The following is a 20288-nucleotide window of genomic DNA, read 5'->3' as shown; positions in this document are numbered from 1 at the left end:
GTGTGGCATGGCGCTAGTAGTTTGTTCTTGTTTTACATATTGTATGGATCTTAACTATATGCTACCACTAACCACTAACCCATCTTCTGTCTATTAAAACCCATTGATGGTGAAGTTGTAATCTGCACTACTATGCTAAATAAGATGCTAAATAAATGTGTAGGGCAAAAACAAGACTGGCGATTTCTACAAGTCTAAAGTAGTTGGCTTACACAATTAAGCATAATTAATCATTAAACATACTCAGGTTGGTTACATGATCATACCTTGTGTGCACAAATTAGATGATTTCTTTAGTGATGATTATTGCTTAATTTGGTAAAACGTTAGTAATCCAAACCTAGGAACATGTACATGTAGTCGCAAATGTCCCTATTCACAGCATCAGGCCATTTGCGTCAGCAAAAACGCTTGTATGGAATCTCAATTTGGATTCTGTATTAGGAAGGGGCATGAGGAGGGCATCCCTTCTTAACACAAAATTGGAATGGTATGTACAAATGTTTTGCGTCTGAAATACGGTGGCAAAAACATTATCAATTTACCACCAATTGGTAACCCATTCACAAATGTGAAGAGGTCCCCAAGAGACCACTTCACCTCTGAGAATGGTTGAAAAATATTCAAGGGGCCACTGGCCTGCTCTTAAAAACTGAAACTTCCAAGTTTCATTTATTTCTTTTTTAAACTCGTCATGGTTTCCTTTAAGGAAAATGGGCTGCATATAGAAAAAAACTATAGTTTCTTTATTTAAATGTAATCAGACATGGTTGTCTGCTGACCCCTGTGATGGCTACGATTCCTAATGGGTTGCAAATTGTGACCTACCTCAACCCACTCAAATCAGTAATTAAACTCAGAAGACGTCCATACATTAGGAATAGCGATTTCCAAATTGTGATTCACAGGGAATCGCAATTGGCAAATGGCTATTTCTAACTTTCATACATGTTGCCCTATAAGTCATGTATAAAGGTGACTTGTAACAGGAAGGCATAGGATGATACTTTGATTGTTGTTTTTTAACATAGTAATAGTTGACAATATTCCTACTGTTTTAGATGTTACACTGAACTGTTGGTTGATAATGTGCACATTCCTGACGATGAAGAGTTTCATACCTCAAATATCAATATTGCTGAACAAAATGAGGCGCATGAAAGGTAATTTTATAAGTTTTAATTCTGATTTATACGTTTAATTTTTAACTAATACATTTGATAGCTTAGCTTTATTTCCTGTATTTCAGTGAGAGCGATGATATAACGTTGAAGGATCTACTATCAAACCTTGCTTTACAAATTGACTCTGAAAAGACATGCAAGTTCAACATAAATCGGCGAAACATTTGGGATGGAGCACGTCGTGCGTTCCTTCGCAAAATCTATAAAGCAACCAACCGTATATCTTTTATGTTTACTGATTCCTCTGGTAACTCTGAAGGAGCTGTTGATTTTGGCGACCCAACACGGGAATTTTTGCGATTGTTAATGCATCATTTACAGCACAGCAAAGTCTTTGAGGGACCCGAAAACAGGAAGACACTCAGTTGTGATGCCCAAGGTACCTTACATTTATTATATTCCAACCTTTCTAAACTGCTCAAATTCTAGAGGAGGGAAGGAATAATTATTAAAAGTGTAAATAATGTTTATAATATATTACTTACTGACTTCTTCAAAGTTTGTTTGATACCACTGATCAGGCATTCTCAAATAATTTTTACTAAAAGGGGAATAGTGAAAGGAATACTGAACTATACTATTCATTTATGCAGCAAGAGCAGACTGATTTCAATTCCACCCACTGAATATATCCCTTGCAGCCTGTAAAACAACCTTGCTAGCATGTACTCCATAATATATTTTATGTTTGCTTTGTATTAAATGAGGGGCTAAGGTTTTCCTGCAGTAGTTACTGTTATCAATTGAAAGAAAATTCCTCTGACAAGTACTTCAAAATAATGGCTAACTTTAGAGATTCTGCATTAGGTAATCTTAGTTGATGCTCTGGTGCAGCAGTGTGTATGAATTAATCACCCAAACAAGCAACCTCCACCAATTGATCGTCTACGGCCATCCGTCTAAAACTCTTGTTCTCTCAAAAATATATTGGGGTCCTAATTTATAAAGTTACTGTTAAGAGTGCGGAGTCTTGAACTGGGGTCCTGATTTATAAAGTTACTGTTGTGAGTCGAGTGTCTTGAATTGCAGTGTGGAGATTCTGCACCTAGTACGGAGACTATGTCCCAAGTACAATGATTAAGCCCCGTGTGTGAAGGCTCCGCCACAAATGCCGAAACTCTGCATGCTTGACTTTACTGCACGTGTACCTTCGTGAATCAGGCTGTGGATTATTGGATAATGTTTTCTAGATTTTATGCAATAAATTTAGTTTCAGAGACATATAATAAATGTTTTATAGATAAGCAGAACGCAATACATGTAATTTATTTTTTCTTGTTTAAGGTATGGGAAATGATGACTATTACCATGCTGGGCAAGCCGTGGCCGTTTCCCTAGTTCACGGGGGGACTGCTCCAAATTTTGTGTCGCCTGTTTTGTATCAATGTTTAGTTTCTGATGCAAAAAATGTGAATTGCAGTTTGGTAGATGTGGTAGATCCGGATACACGAGACATGTTGCAAGAGGTAAGCAATAGATAGTAAACATTTGTGCTGATGAATCTTTATCAATTTTTATTATTTTGTTTTCACATAGTTGTGGGTCTATTAGTCAAAATCATGCAAATCATGTGCGTTTAATTTTGTGGTTAATAGTTATTCATGTACCTTAGATTTATGTATAATTGCCATATAAACGAATATGAAAAGAAATGACACTCATCTATTTGGAATTGGGTCAATCCTGAATGTCTATTCCTGGTCCTCCACACTTTTTTAAAGTTTCCAGAGCAACCTCTACGTATTTGCTACTCTCTCAACTGCCATACACAAATCCACATTCTTGCATCAGTGATCAATCAAGAACGTCCTACTGTTAACCCGATGTTGATCTATATTTCTTGGTGATACCACCAAATCAAAAGTATGTGATATGTTCTTGATATGTCAGAGTCTTCACATTACAAGAAGACAAAGTTTCAGGCACATAACTAGAGTCATACCATCTACCACTTGCAGTTGCCCCATGACACTTCCCTGGAATTGCTACAGTTTTCAACACTGACTAATAACATAATAGAAGGGGCCTTCCTGACCATGTTTCTGCAAACAATGTGATATAGGAGAGGACCTATATATCTGTATTCTGGATTAATACACTCAGTTTGGAATTTTGCATTTGAACTAAAAGAAAACCTACTGCCAAACACATTCAGGTACATTAGGCCATTGTGCTAGTTATCTTTGTGTAATTCTCATGCACTCTTTCCCAGTTGGTGTTCCATTCAGCGAGAGAGTGTAGCTAGTGTAAAACTACAGTAGCATTAACTACAGTAGCAGTTGGTACTGTTTTAGTCCATTGACTGTTAAACTTTTGTAAACATCCAACTTACTGAACAAATATGTTTATTTAGCAGATGGCCATATTTTTTGTTACTATTTAATCAAAATATAACAATCTTAATTTTTCCATAGATTGAGGATGCTTCGTCTCTTGAAACTCTTTAAGGATTGATTCAAAAACACAGCACAATTCTAAGTGTGGCAGGTTGCTTCCGTCCATTAAAATCTCTGAATGACAAAAAAGAACTATTGGAAGATATCATCAATTGGTACATTGTGGGGAGGACTGTTCCTTCACTAGTTAGGTACTGTGATATTTATATGCATATGCATTATAAAACAATATCATTTTGACTTTGCAATACATGCATGTCCATTTTTAAAAAGTAATTACCATAAATCACTGTCCATCCTAATGGCATCATACATATTCACACTGTCAGAAATGTCCCAAACACAGATTGTGAAATCAAGCACATCCTGGGTTTCAAATATATTTTACATTTACTTTGTTTCAGTTTTTTATTGGCATTTTACAATACAACTTGTGCAGGCATTCCTCCAGAGGGCACAAATAGAAGGCTAACCAAAATTACAAGAATCCGAACAATCCCATATGTCAGCCCACGCAGCACAAATCAAAATAAAGAAAACAAACAGTAAGAAATAAAAAAAGAAAGGCCTTCTCACCTCCCCAACTTCCCCAAATAGAAATTGCAAAAACTATTATGCAACAACTACCTTCTTTTCATAGTCACAATGGGCATCAGCATACAAAGCAGAGCATCAGAGGTATTGGACTTCTCATATTCAAGTCTTGGCATCCCAAAAGGAGTTCTAAAAATGTAACAGATTCAGGGCTTGCATGTGTATGGGATAGAAAAGTAATGGCAGCCCCGTGTATAAAAACTTGATTAGCAGGCCACACATTTCCTCAACGTTTCTAAATGTATCCACCAGGACATTGAACCAGTCTCACAGTTGTCCGAATAGTCTGAGATATCACATTAACACTGGTGGAGGGTCAACTTCATTCCGATCCGCCGCCTTGTTTTATCTGGCCCCAAACTATTCCACATATTCAATTGATCAGCAATTGTTTAATATTTTAACAAGTTACAGCATAGTCCCAACAAAGCAAAACCTGGTATATCCAAGTATCACTTTAAATTCTGTAATGATTTCCAGAAAAGGGGGACATGAGGACTTTACCACCATATGTGTTTAAAGCCTCATAATAATCCACAAACTGCCAACAAAGAGTGTTGCCCTATTTTTCAAACTTGAGTAGGATATAGATCTCAATCAAATATCATCTGATAATGAGCTTCCCTTCCTGCTAGCGTGTGCAAGATTTTTTGGGAATTGCACCATTGCGTAGACCGGTGCAGCACCATCTAACTAAGGCCCTCAATGTTATTTTAAAATTCTTGCAGAGTATGAGTTGGGACCGAGGTGAGTAACATATTATTTAGAAAGGTGATCCTAACCCTAGGCCCTCCTGCACAAACATCTCAACTGAAAGGAGATCTTTAAATCTCTGGAAGCTGCTTATTTGTTCAGGGTTGGAGAGACCAATTAGATCATTGAGTGTATCTTATACATTTACAAGAAATTTACTATTGCAGGCTCCAACAGTAAAAGTATCTCTTTTCCCTGAAACCTAACATATAGTATGGCAGCCCCTCCCTCCTACAGGTTAATAAAGGGACCTGGATCTATTGCAGGTTTAAATGATGTATTCAAATCAATGGCGTGGGTGGAGAGGGGAATGATGTCAATGCAGATTTCTTAATAACCATGTCTAGACTATGAAAGTTGCCTTTGTGGAGGTTGCTTAAGTATGCATTTAGATTTTGACTTCCAGAACAGGTCCCAAATGTACCATCCTATCACCACCATTTCCATATGTGGCCAATGCTTCTCTGCATCTGTGTTTGTCAGAGCAACCACTTTACTATCGCCCTCATTTGGGCTACTCTGTGGTATAAGGGCAAGTCCGGGTAGGGCAAGTCACCCCCCATGGTTTGGTAGTCATGTATATTTATGCCTGTTTATCAGAGAGTGTAGCCCTCTCTGCCTGCCCAATAAAACAACTGTTCAACTGATTAAGGGATGCCAACAGTTTCCTGTAGACCATTATAGCATGTGCCTGGAAAAGATAGAGAACTAGAGGAACTAAGTTTATCTTAATGGAATTGAGCCTCCACAATGAAGATAGGTACAGAGAGGACCACCTCCGACAGTCCTCTCATATAACCTGAAGAAGTGGTGGAAAGTTAGCTTTGTAAAAGTCCTCAATCTTAGGAGTTAATATAACACCCAGGTATGTGCCTGCCTTATTTGTCCATTGGTACTGGGTGTTTAGTGCTAGTTACTCAACCTTGCCCCAAGATAGTGTAAGCCTGAAAATTCTTGACTTTGCTGTGTTTACAATGAAGCCTTATACTCCCTCAAAGCGAGTAAGAAGGTGTTGAATTCAAGGGAAAAATCTTGAGGGATCAGTAAATGATTAGTGGACATCATCAGCGAACAAGAATGCTTTATGAATCTCCTGCCCAAAGGTTATGCTTCCGACCTCCTTGTCGGCCCTAATGTGCTTCACAGGGTTCTATGCTTAGAGCATAAAGAAGCAGTGAGAGTGGGTAGCCCTTCCTTGTCTCGACCCATTGGTACCCTCTCTTTCTTCTGCAATTCACTAGGATTTGGGACATAGGATTATTGCAATTCAGCCAAACCAATGCTATAAATCTGTGATCAAACCTCTCTATAGTCCTCATGAGGAAGACCCAGTCCACCCAGTCGAAAGCTTTCTCGTGTCCAAGGCCACTATATGACGAGGATCTTATTTATGTTGATCTTTTCCACCACCTGTTATCATATGTCTCTTAATTAGACAAATCCTGACTGTGCTGTGAAACAGAGCTATTCAGCTTTACTGCTGGAATTCCAGAGCAAAATTTAACATCAAGATTTAACAAGGGTGTCGGTCTGTGGGAAGCAGAGCTGGTGAGATTTCTTTGGCTTAGGTGTTACTGTAAGTAGGGCTTCACTCATTGTTATTGAAAGTTTGCTATTTTGCGGGTTACTATTAAATAAGGTTGTGAAGTCTGGTACCAACACAGGTGGGTGTGTCTTAAAGAAATCATTTGTAATGCAGTTGGCCCCAGGGGCCTTGTGCATTTTAAGCTCCTTATTTGCAAGAGGTTCTATATTCGAATACCGCTGTGTTAACTCTCCACTGATTAGCTATCCCCTGTCGGTCCGGCAATCTCAGGGAGTTCAGTGTACAAAACGGACCCCAGTCTGCACTTGTGTTTACGGGGAAACCCTTGCTCCAGCACCAGAAGCTGATATCCTCATTAAAATGTGTACGTTCTGTTTACAGGGGAGCATCAGGCAGGCACAAATTTGTAGATTTAATTCAGGGCAATCACTGCGCCATGCTGCCTTGCCTCATCACAATATCTTTGCTCAGATAATTCGGGTCACTGCTGATCCCAGCCATGCTAAATATCTGTCCCCTCAATCCACCAAGCGCCTTTAATGATCAACAGGCTCTCCCCTGCAGACTGCTTCAGAGAGCCCTCTACATTACTCAGCCACAGGGCGCCATCTTACCAGGGTCGGACATAGGCAGCCTGCATCTGAGGTATTTTCTACTTGTCCCCCTTCCAGCAGTAGACAGGGTGACTAACTATCACTTGTCGGCAGAACGAAGGCCAGGGATTAAAACAGTCTATAAAAATTTCAAAAATGGGTTTGTGACTCCATACAAATTTGATATTTGGAAGGAGTGTATTGTAGGCGTCACTTCAAAAATACTGAATCAATATGAGATTATTCAACATTTTACGACTGAAAACCAGGTGGTCTTTTCAGTTTTTTAACGTCTTTATTTCGAATTATTCTTCATAAAAGACATACAAAGGTGGTGGTCTTTTCATCTAATGCATAAAATAACAATGTATTATGCAGGGTTGGCCAGGCCTTGCTAAAAGTCCAAGCACAGTTTCTAAGGTCCTATTCACACACTCCAAAGGGTCCACAGTTTGAAGTCGAAAATTGGCTGCCAAAAAGATCTGAAAAGCAACAGTTTGTCCTCTACTAATGTGCATGCTGGGTTTGGTTACTTTTTTAAAAAAAAGCTGCAGGTCATGTGCTACCTTGCTGCTAGGCAATCATCACAAGACCACAGGAGAAAGAGAATTTGCCTTTGTCAGTGGTCTCCAACAGCTAGCTTCAAATATTTCTATTTAGACTGAAGCTCGAACATAGGGCACTTTAGGATTTTTAGATGTGTCATAGACATACCTTAATTTTATAATAACTTTTACATTATAATTTGACCAATAGTTTGACTATTTATGATTAGGTATTCTTTATTCTTTATTGCAGATTAAAGGAGGGGTTAAAAACTCTGGGAGTACTTCAGGCCATGGAAATTCATAAACAACTTTTTGAAGAGGCATTCATTTGGGTGGAACACAAAATCACCACTGATATCATAAATGGAATGTTTAACATTCAATTCAGTTCATCTGGCAGTAACCACTGGTTACAGGAAGGACATATCATTGGTTGCTGGAGAGATTACCTCCAAGATTGTGAAGGCAAGTGAAATTCTTTCATTATGTTACAGCTCAACTATTGATGAGACACATCTGTTGAAACTATAATTTAAATCAGCCTATTATGGCAAACATCTTGTCAAAGACTTCCGAAAGATATTGTAGAGAAAGAGAGTTAAGGAGGAACAGACCAACCCGTTTTATTTGTACAGAGTAAAATCTATAATAAGAACAAAAGGATAATGCATCCAAAATTGTAAAGTCTATACCTGCTTTATTTCAATCTTCATTTTGTACGATATGTCTATTATTAATGTTGTTCAAGCTTAATTGTAGTGTCTTGGCAGTAAAATGTTAGCTACTCCATTAGAATGATGCTTCATGTACTGCATCAAGGAAAAGTAAAACAAATCAATATAGAGCATGGTTGGGTCTGCTGTGTGGGTCTCTGACAGAGTAAAGGCTTTTCACAGGGGAGATTGCAGCTACCTCCAGCCCAAAGCCTTTAAGATAAGGTTATTGGCTTGTCGCAGTTGTTTATATAAACTGTGGTTTGTGTGTGTGAAGACTCGGAGAGTGTCAGATGCAGGTCTAGCAGCATGGAATACCTATGCTTACTCCATGTTGAACAATGGGAAGACTTCTATTAAAGGGAGAGTAAGGCGAGCAGGATTGTGGAAATGGTAACATACTCTCACACCAGATCTCAAAGTGTTATCTGATGTTAACAACAGATCATCTTGATTTGAGGAGTTTTTTGTGAAATGAAGCACAGCAAATCAGCAGGGGTTTTATTATTCAAATATCAACCATTACTGAAGTATTCATTTAGCAGATGAAAGAAAAAAAATCACAAACGTTGCAGTAATCACAATTTTACTAGTTTGACTCATATTTCTTTTTTCTTTTAGACCTTGCATGTGAAGTCAAATTAAAGGACATTCTGTGTTTTGTGACTGGCGCTAACACAGTTCCACCACTTGGATTTAATCCTCAGGCATCAATAGACTTTATGCATGCATGCGATGGCCAAGTCGAAATGTCTATGTTTCCAGAGGCAAACACCTGTGGAAATGTGTTACACCTCCCCCTTTCAATATCCTATGAAGAATTAAAAAAAAACATGGACTTTGGGATACTGAATTCTCCAGGATTCGGACGAGCCTAATGATCACATTGAAATGAGGGGTATAAGGTATACATATATGACAAAGTAGTTATGGATACAAAGGATTGATCATGCTGTTGTCGGGGAAGGTGAGAGTCTTGTGGCAGCATACGAAATGCAAGGGCATTGGACTTCTGTGAAATCACCTCATAGCCACAGGGCAGGTCTCTGTGCCTTGATAATAGCACATTTCTTTCCCTTCATGTCTTCATCATGGCAAATTAGAAAATTTATTGAAAACAATATTTTTCCTGAAACTTTGTCAATGTTTGTTTTTGCAATGATTAATAAAGTTTTTTTCTAAACTATCTTCAATAAAACTACATTGGTTGTCAATAAATAGACGTTCTTCAGATTGACGGAGTTCTTGGTTTCATCTTTTTAGTGTGTCTTGTGTTAGATCCTGTTTGGGTGGCCACTGGGCAAGCAGGGGCTACTGGGCCTGAGCCCTGTGGTAATTTACCTCTGATGTAAAAGGCTACAGTGAACCTTTGGCTGTGCAAACTAGGCTATGTACAATCTCTTTAACACTTCACTCTTAGTTGTAGCAATGGCAAGCAGTTCCAGCCTTCTCAGTGAGGTGGTGTGAGGGTATGTAAACTCAAAAGGCATCTATTGGCCTTCAAAGCAGTAGCTGATCATCTAACCCATAGCTTTACTTTGCTTATGAAAAATAACTTTATACAAATGTAAAATGTAATGCTTCACAGAACAGGTTATAGCTACAATTACTTTACTGAGCTACTGTGCCTTGTGCCCTAGTCCTCCTCTCCCAGGTGTTTCCATCCTTCTGGGTTCGAGCTCTCTAGTGTCAGTAACAGGGGTCAGGTGCTGATTATCATTATGAACTGTCTCAAGCAGACCCGTGTCACAATTCCCACCCGAGTGAAATTGGTTCAGCCCACCACGAGTGGGCAGATGCAAAAAGAACAATTGATGGACAGAATGCAGAACAATGTCATCCATTCACCTCAGTACAGAGGTCTGGGCCTAACTCCATCATTTGTTTGTGCTCACCATGCCATTCCAGTTTGGACATAGCCATATGCAAATCAGTCTTGACCCTGCGCCCAATGGGAAGATTCCAGCCCAAACTGCCAGGCCAGGTGCTCCCTGGACTGGAAACAAGCATCCTAGGACTGATTTCAGGCATTCAACCCTTATCAGTCAGGATAGCTTGACTCCAGTGGCATGGAGAGCACTGGACCCATGTAACCCCGAAACGGGTCCTAGGATGCTTGTTTCCGGTCCAGGGAGGACCTGGCTTGGGAGTTCGGGATGGACTGTTCCCATGAGGCACAGGGTTAAGACTGATTTGCATATGGCCAGGTCTAAACTGGGGTGGCATTATGAGCAAAGGGATGATGGATTTAACCTAGATCCCCTGACTGGGGGTGAATGTTTTGATTTGTTCTGCATTCCGTCCATCAATTGTGTGTCTTTTGGACCACGAGTGGTCAGCAGGGACTGACTGCACTGTGTTGTGAACCCCCAAATTGCAGGGCACATCCCCAAAGATTCACATAACTCCAAGGGGAACTTGGTTCCTACACTACCTTCAGAGAATAGGAAAAAAGGCAGGCGTATCTCACTCTTCTCTGCAATTAGTTATGCTCATCTTGATCCTGACTTTTATGAGTCCGAGAGTCCTTTCAGAGAAGCTCTTATCTGAAAGGAGTCTTTGTAGATGTGTGGAGCCTCAACCTGGAACCTGAAAGCAGTCAACATCACAACTATTGTGTTTTTTATAACAGAATAGACAATATGGACAATCTGCACATAAAAACCTTGTGCATCAGAATATGGCAAATATATAATAAGAATCCCAGCACTCAAACTATCAAATAAAAAGAACATTAGAAAAACTAAAAACATATTTTTTATTGCACTTTCATACTATTGGTAATGAATTTGCTTAAACCATACCTACAGCCTATATGGAGAATATTTGCAGCTTTACAATTATTATATTGGTGTGTGAGTAGTAGTGTCCCTAAATATTTTACGCCAATTCATATCGTACCACTGAATACATTTGAATGTTGCACTTGTAAGTCTGTTTACAACTTTCTCATCAATAATTCTCTTGGGAAATGTTTGTGGAAGTTGTTAAGTCTGACGTATCTATATCACAGAACAAACAATGCCTCAGTAAGAAGCATATATAACCGGTAAGGAAATGTATCGAAAAATGCCTCTTAAGACGCTCTTTCATGGGTTGAATGACCTTGTAATGCTGCTTCTAACACATTGCTCTTTGAACAGCTGAATGGAAGTTTCATATTCTGCGTTGCTGTTTGTTGGTCTACGTAAAGCCTAACTGCCTGAAAAATAATATAACCATCTTGCACACTCTGTTGAGTATTATCACCATTCAAAGCATTAGTTTTTCTAGACCGTAAGCCGAGCAGGTACACACTCTACTGAGTAACATGCATGCGCCATCAGAAAAGAAAGCCCTGCCACACATGTCAGTTCCTATGATATGCTGCTCTCTCTTTCGAGAGCTGACATGCAGATAGGGGGTTCCAACATTTGGGCTGAGGACACAGCAGGTAACAGCCGAGGCCTCCGCCACTGTACTTGGAGGAGTATGGACTCCAGTGAAGACACAGGCCTTCGGCTTTCTATGAACCTGCTTCTGGACTTGAATTATCGGTCCCCCGATCAGGCTGCATCATCGAGAAAATCTTCTGTTGCAGCAACAGGAGGGTCCTACACTCGAACCTGCACACCCTTCACCTTTAGGTTTGAAGATTGAGCTTTAACACATAAAAACCTTGTGCATCAGAATATGGCAAATATATAATAGGAACCCCAGCACTCAAACTATCAAACTTTTCAAACTTCCTCACAAAGTATGTGATGTTATTCTGGCAGCCAGGCGTACCTCCACCGAGTGGGTATACGCCGGGATAAATTTGTTGCATGGTGTTTATCTAGGAACATTAGTCCTCTAACTGCTCCCCTTTCTCAGGTTCTCCTGTTTGGTCTATTCTTGGCCCTGCCGGGCCCTGCTCTTAGCACAGTTACTTTCAGACCATTTCAGCCATTTTGTTGTTGGCAGACAATCATCTTTGTTCAAGACATCTTTTGTGGCTAGGTTCCTCAAAGGTTTGCAACATACATTTCCTCCCAGGCCATACAGCATGCTTCATTGTGTCTTATTGCGTGCACACTTTGAGCCTTTGCATAATGGCTCCGGCCATTTATGAACCATCAAGACTGCTTTTTTAGTGCCCATTACATCGGCCAGAATGGTCAGCGAATTGCAGCCACTCTGTAAACTCTCCCTACACCATCTTTTATCTGGACAATCTCGTACTCCGGACACATGCCTCCTTACTCCCGAAGGTTGTGACTCCTTTCCATTTAGGCCAGAGCGTCACACTGCCTAACTTTTTTTCTCCGCCTTACACTTCAAAGGAGGAGGAGCGACTCCATTGTCTGGACCCAAAAAGAGAGTTGTTGTTTCTAACTTTATCGCACAAAAGATTTCCAGGTGGACGATAAACTCTTTGTGGGGTACAAAGGTGCTAAGAAAGGGAAGGTTGTGCAGAAATGGACCATCTCAAGAGGGATAGTGCTCTGCACAAATAACAGCTATGTATTGGGCAAGAAGCAACCCCCTGAGGGGTTGCTTGCTCATTCCACTAAAGCCAAGGCTGCAACCACTGCATTAGCCTAAGTAGTCCCTGTCCTGGTCATCTGTAAGGCAGCAACATGGGCATCTCTGCAGATGCCTACCAAGCACTACTGCTTGAACAGTCAGGTCCTTTGTGAAGGGCACTTTGTCTGCTTAGTCCTGTAGGACTTCCTGGTTTAAATTAGCTTTGTATGCCCACCTCCGAGGAGAAATGCTTCAGTTTTGTATTCTATGGTAAGGAATCTGTGGCTAGAAATCTCTATCAGATGAACAAGTTACTTACCTTTGGTAATGCCTTATCTGGTAGAGTATCTATGTAGCTGTAGATTGCTTACAGGTCATCCCATCCTCCATGATCGCAGACCTGATTACAGTGTGAGGGTCACCCTTCTAAGGGCCTTAGAATTTCAGTTCAGTTGTCAGTCTCCATCATAGCTCTGCATTCATGTGGTAGAAAGTCGCGAAAAGAACTGACATCAGTGCTCCAGGGTGGTATTTATATAGGCACCACGCATTACATTGCCGGTGCAGACGGTGCACAGACATAATATCGACTCCTAAATATCGTTTGGACAGAATATCGAGTCAAAAATATCGTTTGGACAAAATATCGACAGGACAGAATATAGACAGCCAAAATATCTTATTTAAGGTAAGTGAAGTAATATCGACGGTAAATAATATAGAAAGTGAAAATATGTAAGTATATAATATAGATAGTAAAAAAAATCGTTTTTATTTTTAGGGTTCAGGGTCAGTTTTGGGTTTTTGGGTAAAGGGGTATTTTTAGGGTTCAGGGTCAGTTTTGGGTTTTTGGGTAAAGGGGTATTTTTAGGGTTCAGGGTCAGTTTTCAGTTTTTGGGTAAAGGGGTATTTTTAGGGTTCAGGGTCAGTTTTGGGTTTTTGGGTAAAGGGGTATTTTTAGGGTTCAGGGTCAGTTTTCAGTTTTTGGGTATTATTTTATTATATTTTGTTACTATATATATATGTTTTAATAAATATGAAATAAAAAAATATTTATTTAACTTTCATTAATTATTTAATTATTATAAGTTAATTTAAGTAATTTTAAGTATATTTTAGTAATTAATTATTAATATTAATTTAATTTAACACTGTTTTTAGTAAATACGATATTTTTTACAACTATATTTTTGTAAATGATATTTTTAACTCGATATTTTTGTACTTACCTGTTTGTAGATAGAAACTCGATATTTTGACTGTCGATATTTTGTCAACGATATTTTTGATGGTCGATATTCTGTCCCTCGATATTATTTCAGTGATCCGGTGCAGACACCACCAACACAGAGCCGAATGAGGCCACCTACCAGTGTGCAAGGGTACTGCTTGAAATCTTCTGGATCTAGTCTGACTCCTAGGTAATATTCTATGGTTAGGAATCTTCAGCTAAGTAGAGTCTCTACCAGATAAGGCATTACCAAATGTAAGTAACTTCTTGTGAGAAACAGACTGCAATGGTTAGAGGGACCAGGTAGACAAATTGTACAGGAAGAGGAGTGTGGCACGGGGGAGATAGATATGGAGGTAAGATCTCAATGGGACCAAGTGAGGAAAAATGCATTATTGTGCAAAAGAAAGGTAGGAAGCATGAGTGTGTCTAGGAGCCCAGTCACAAAAATAAAGCACAGTAAGAACAAAGCACGAAGAGATACAGGGCAGAAAATGGCACCACCAAAGTATAAAGAAGGAAAGGAATACAACTGATTGCATGGGATACTCCGAGTATGTACAGGGGAGTAGAAGAAAGAAATTACACAATATTAAGAGTAAGCCAGAAAGAGAAGTACACTAAAGTTCATACCCTGTTGAGGTGGGATGAGGCGACAACACCAGGAAGGAGTACACATGGGAAGGTAAAGGACTAAATGCAGGGAATAGATCCAGGTTGGAATGGGATCTAAGGAGAAATGGTACATGGAAGTACGCAAGAAGGGCGGGAAGTAGACAAATCAAAGGGGTCAAGGCTCTGTAAGGCACAGGACTGAATGGAGGAGGTAGCCTAAGCATACAGAATACAAACTACACCACTAAGGAAGCTGGCACAAAAATACTGCATGTTAAATTCAGTGCTGGATGCTAAAGGAACAGGATTCTCCTAAGGGCTCCCCTCGAAATTGTCTGAAAAACCTAACAAATAAATTGCCTTCAGCTAAGCTGTAGGCTGTGTGCCTGTTGGAAATTGGAGTATTGGTAGGAAAAATATAGGTCTGCCAGTTTCAATAAGACCACTAACACATGGTAGGACTCAGCATAGGTCTTACAAAACTATTCCTATGCTCAACCCTGGGTAACGTGGCTGCGAGCAGACAGGCTTAACTTCAAAGACAGGTATGTAAAGCATTTAAAACACAATTTCAAAACAACACATAAAAATCCAACACCAATGTATTAAAATAGTAAATACTGGTATCTTTACAATGACACAAAAACCACAAAAATTAAATGTAGGGAACCGGAGATATGAATTTTCAAAGATTTAATAAAATATAGCACTTAGAAGTTTATAGCATCATATTGTGATACTTGGTGGCGATAGATCGCGGCAAAGTCAAAGTTTCAGGCTGACCACAATGGAGCCCTGGGCGGCTACAGCTTGCGCCAGGTCCCGGTTTCAGTTTCTACCTTCGGAGTTAGAAACTTTTAGGGAGCTTTTTCTCGCGAGGTCCCTCGAAGCTCCCAGCCAGTCTGGATAAAGTGAGGGTTCGCCAGATTGACTTGTGATGAGGTCCCGGTCAACTTCTCTGGAGCGGACGTAGAACATTTTTCAAGATCGCTTCAGCGGGACAACCCAGGAATCCAGGCTGACTGCGATGGAGCCCTGGGCGGCTTGCCGTTCGCGGTTGCTCCGGGTCACCTTTTCTACAAGTGGACTTTCTCGTGGGGTCTCTCGATGCTCCTCATGTAGCCAGATCCGGTGAGGGTTTGCCAGCTTCATATTTCTTCTAGTTCCGGTCAATCTCTGGAAGTTGGTGCGATGGAGCTTTTAGCGGGACGAACCTGGTTGGCTTGGCCATCTCGCGGTTGAAGGCAGGCGGCCTGGCTGGCCCGGTTGAGTCGGTCCCTCTATGGAGCTTTTTTTCAAAGTTGCTCCAAAGTTCTCCAAACTTTTGAACTTCTTCCTGAAGTTCCTTGAGGGGTCCCAAAGTGTCTCAAACTCACTCCAAGAGTCTGGAAGCTCCAAGATGGTCCTTGAAAGTTGAGGACTTCAGCTCCCACAATCCACTGGTACAAAACCCTTACAAATTCTCTGGTGTTTCTCCAAGGTGCAGATTTAGTTGGTGATGTTCCAGATGAGCTCTTTTAACCTGTAGCTTTCAGGGAGTCAACTCTTTAGTCCTTTTTCAGCAAGGTAATCCACAGGGCTGTAGTTTCACATGGTGCAGTCCTCATAGGTCAGGCCTTAGAAGTCTTTGCACAACAATCTTCTCAGCTAGGCAACTTCTTGCTTAAGTAAGTTTCAAGCAGCAGATCTGAGAGGCTCTGCCCCTCTCAGATACTTATTCCAAGTTCTCTGGATCAGGCAGGAAGTCACTTCTGACCAATGGGAGCAGGGTAACTGCTTAAAGTTATGATCACATCCTGTAGAGTGTGGCATTATTTTGTCCCAGAGTGCATCATTCTTCCAAATCCATAATGGCTGATTTTCCAGCAAGGAGGTAAGAGCTGGCTAAACACATCCCGAGGATGGCTAATTTACTTAGACTCTCCCCACTGCATCTCATACCTTCCTTAATCCTACCATCTGCCTGAAGTAGTAAGTTCACAGCTTTAAAGGACAATGGTCTCTGCTCTCTTCTTTGAAGAACTTAGTTTACGACTCCACCCCCTGGCCTGGCATTCCTATGGAACAGCACACTGACCTGCCAGCAGAGCTGGTTAACCGCAGGGGCTCTTTATCACCTCTTCAAGGCAGCCTGGCTAATCCACTTAACTCTGACCAATCAGGGCAGACCACTGGAAGGCTGCATTTGGACCTACAAACAAGAACGTCTTCTAACTTCTTGGATGTACATTTTAGGAGGAATTCAACAATATTATATTGTTGGATTTATTAATACCATTTAGGGAAGTCTTTGAATGGTAGTTGTATTCCCTTCCTATAAGGAGTTATTCTTTAATAACTTCTTGCAATGTTAATCTATGGGCCAGGGGATTTGCAATGGAGAAAATTACCTGAGCCAGTTTCCTAACACTAGGGCTTATAAAAACATATTTTATACGTATTTCCCTAATTTATACAGGAACCCCACCCCATGTGCAACTAGGGGAGACTTTAGGGGTTCTGAATCTGTAGAAATATTGCAGATTCTCCATCCACAGTGCTCCTAGCATTAAAGTCGAAATTTGAGCAGCACTTTCCCACAATGTGGGAAGTGAAATGTGAAATTTCAATTAACACAGGGCATATGAAACGTATTTTATAAGGGCGTACCTTATAAATACCAGACCCCCCACCCCTGGGACACCTAGGGGAACCCTGGGGGTACCTAATATGCCCAAACATTGTAGGTAAACCATTTTTAAGTGCCTCAAACCCAAAAGTCAAGTTTGGGCACAATTTACTTTTTAACAGCAGTCCTGGCACCTAGGGCTGTTTTTAAACTGCCCTCATGCTTCAGCAATGCACATATGCAAGTGCAGAAAAATCAGCTGGCATCCAAACTGCCATGCCCCAGGATACTGTGGGCTTCTAGGTAGTTTCAATCCCCTGCCCAGTTATATACTAGCGGCTTATAGTGTGGGTCATGCCAATCACATGGGTACCCCATCATACCACTGTGTACCCTAGTGTATGCAGGTGTTTTAACTGTATACTAATGTGTCTCTTTCAGCGTAGCCCTGGCCCTGGGCCTGGTTAGGCAGATCCCAGGGTCAGTCAGAGTCAGTTACCACCAGTACCATACAGCAAAAAGTTGGTTGGTGCCCAGGGCACAGAATGACTTGGCAACAGTACCCTTGCAAGTAGATTGATAACAAAAATGTCATGGGACCCAACATGTATCTAGGTGCAAGGGTGCACCTTCCAGACATCATCAAACCCCACAATCCAGGGTTGACAAGGAGAAGACACAGCTGTGCTACAAGATCAGCAGCATCAGGTCTAGGGGGAAATTTAGTATGAATTCATGTGACGCAGTGCAGCAATGCAAGTTTCTGTGGTGCATTACGTGAATGGGATAGAGCTCAGAAGGGCCATATTTCACATATATGGCACTCTTCAGCTGTCTTCCAGCGCTTTCACGCTTGTTGCTGCTTAGCAACAATGCAGGCACCCTTGCATCAGCTAAAAGGGTACCTGCATTACAGGCAGGACTGTTTATGTGCAATATTCTACAAATAATACACATCACAAAGGCATTTTTCTTTTTCTATATGTGAAAATGTGGGAAGAATTTGGTCTAATTTCTGTTTCTGTTCTCATTGAAGCATAAGAAAAAGATTTAGGCCCAGATGTAGGTAAATCTGATTTACCGACTCTAGAATACCGAATTTTACAGATTCGGTATTCTAGATTCGGTAAATCAGATGTAGGTAAAAATGCGGTCATTTTTACCGAATATGTATGATTCGGTAATTACCGAATCACCGATTCGGTAACATTACCGATTTTGCAAGGGTGACAGGGTGTCACTTCGACACCCTGTTGCACCCCTGATTTTGGCTTGTGTGCCATGTGACACACATACATGCCCTTAGGGCATGTATGTGTACCACATGGCACAGGTGTACATGCACAGATGTGCATGTACACAGGTATTCGTTATTTACCATGCAATATAATTACATAGTAAATACATATTGATTTACCGATTCGGTAAATTTACAGAATCGGTATTTTACCGAATCGGTAACTTTACCGATTCGGTAAATATACCGATTCTGTAAATTTTAAGGCCCCTACATCTCCATTTGTAAATACCGGTCGGTAACGGCCGAAATCGGCCGTTACCGACCGGTATTTGCCGACCTACATCTGGCCCATATTCCCTTATCCCTTTGTCCTCTTTTGGCTTAGTCATCTATGGAATAAAAGCCTGGTCCTTTTTACAGTGCCAGCATCAGTAAAAACCATGACCTTATGACCATACAAGAATTACAGTGCCCCAAATTCAGAACAACATTTTTCCAATCACTGGCATAGCTAGCCTATGTGGTGTTGGTGACTACCAAGTGGAAACTGAAGAACCTAGCCATGCTAGCTACAGATTCACTGCATACGTAATATGGGAAATGGGAGAAATATGTTAGGTATGGAAGTACTTATGATTCATTGTGACTGTGTTGATGTCTAAATGCAAAAGGGAAATATTCAGAACTATGAATACTAAAGTAGTCTTTTCCGTCCTGATCCTACCTGATGCACAAAACATTATACCCACAGTGAGCGAGAGAGATATACCAATTATTGACAACCAGAGGCTCTCACATGAGGGCATTGCCTCAAAAGTGAGTGGAATTTCATCAGATAAAAGAGTTGTACATTTTGACATCAGTGCCGCCTCACCAAGTTGGATACACCAAGCAGATTGGCCCCGCTAGGGACAGGAAGTAGGGAAGTTTGAAATAATGTCCAAATCAAAAGTTATCGTTTTTCTGAGGAATTTCAATCTGACTCTGGTAACTGGCAATCAAATACTTTTTGCCATTGGTCTCTTTAAACTGTGGAGCAAAGGTCCCAAAAGTCCTTGTGGTGTCAGAACAACCACAGGAGGACACTAATAATGTCCATAGGATGTCAGATGAAGTAGTTTTAGACTCTCTGAGACAGATTTATCAATGAGTTGCATCGCCTTTGCGACACAACCACTAAGTCAGATTTATCAAGTCACGCAAGACCACCTTACGTAGCCCTGCATGGCTTGATAAATCTAGAGTAAATTGCTGTGGTGCGTTACACTGCCCCAAGGAGGCATTTAATGGGTGAAGGGTGGGTGTTCCCACGCATTCACCCATGGATTTTGGCTCATTCCAAAATTACTGTCAGACCTGGGAATTACTCAAAATGCTAAGCCTCCCTGGGTAAAGCGTAAGGAGGAAAAATACCTCTATTTCTCCTTTTTGTTCCTTTTTCTATATGTTCTGCAGCACACATAGAAAGAGGAAAATGCCTCAGGGGATTGTTTTAGTGCAGTAAGGCTTCATGCACAAAAACAGTCCTGTCTGCAAGGAAAGCACCCTTGCACCACAGTGCAAGGGTGTCTGCGTTAGAGCTGGGCAGCACATAGTGTGTCAGCGCAAACAACAGGAATGCGCCACTTCGTGTTAAATAAGGTGCAATTCTGACCTTTCTCTTTCACACAGCATAGCTCAGCAAGGTGGCTTGCTGCACTGTGCAGCATGAAATAATGATAATTCTGCCCTTCAGGGTGTCTGGCAGAGGGAAACAGCAAAGTTCGATCTTTGTCCAGT

The 20288-nt window shown here is 40.8% G+C and overlaps 1 protein-coding gene and 1 pseudogene across 8 annotated transcripts in view; one reads left to right on the top strand and one right to left on the bottom strand.

The window, feature by feature from the left end:
* Nucleotides 1-20288, bottom strand: part of MCF2L (MCF.2 cell line derived transforming sequence like) — a 1263355-nt gene that overhangs the window by 927337 nt on the left and 315730 nt on the right. The gene's annotated exons all lie outside the window — the stretch shown is intronic.
* Nucleotides 468-8087, top strand: LOC144771808 (G2/M phase-specific E3 ubiquitin-protein ligase-like; annotated as a pseudogene). Its single transcript, XR_013599486.1, has 5 exons — nucleotides 468-1163; nucleotides 1250-1563; nucleotides 2469-2650; nucleotides 3599-3771; nucleotides 7865-8087. The product of XR_013599486.1 is annotated as a G2/M phase-specific E3 ubiquitin-protein ligase-like (transcript).

Source organism: Lissotriton helveticus, chromosome 8 (assembly GCF_964261635.1).
Source record: "Lissotriton helveticus chromosome 8, aLisHel1.1, whole genome shotgun sequence".
Taxonomy (NCBI): Eukaryota; Metazoa; Chordata; class Amphibia; order Caudata; family Salamandridae; genus Lissotriton; species Lissotriton helveticus.
This window is presented reverse-complemented; position numbering and strand designations above follow the sequence as displayed.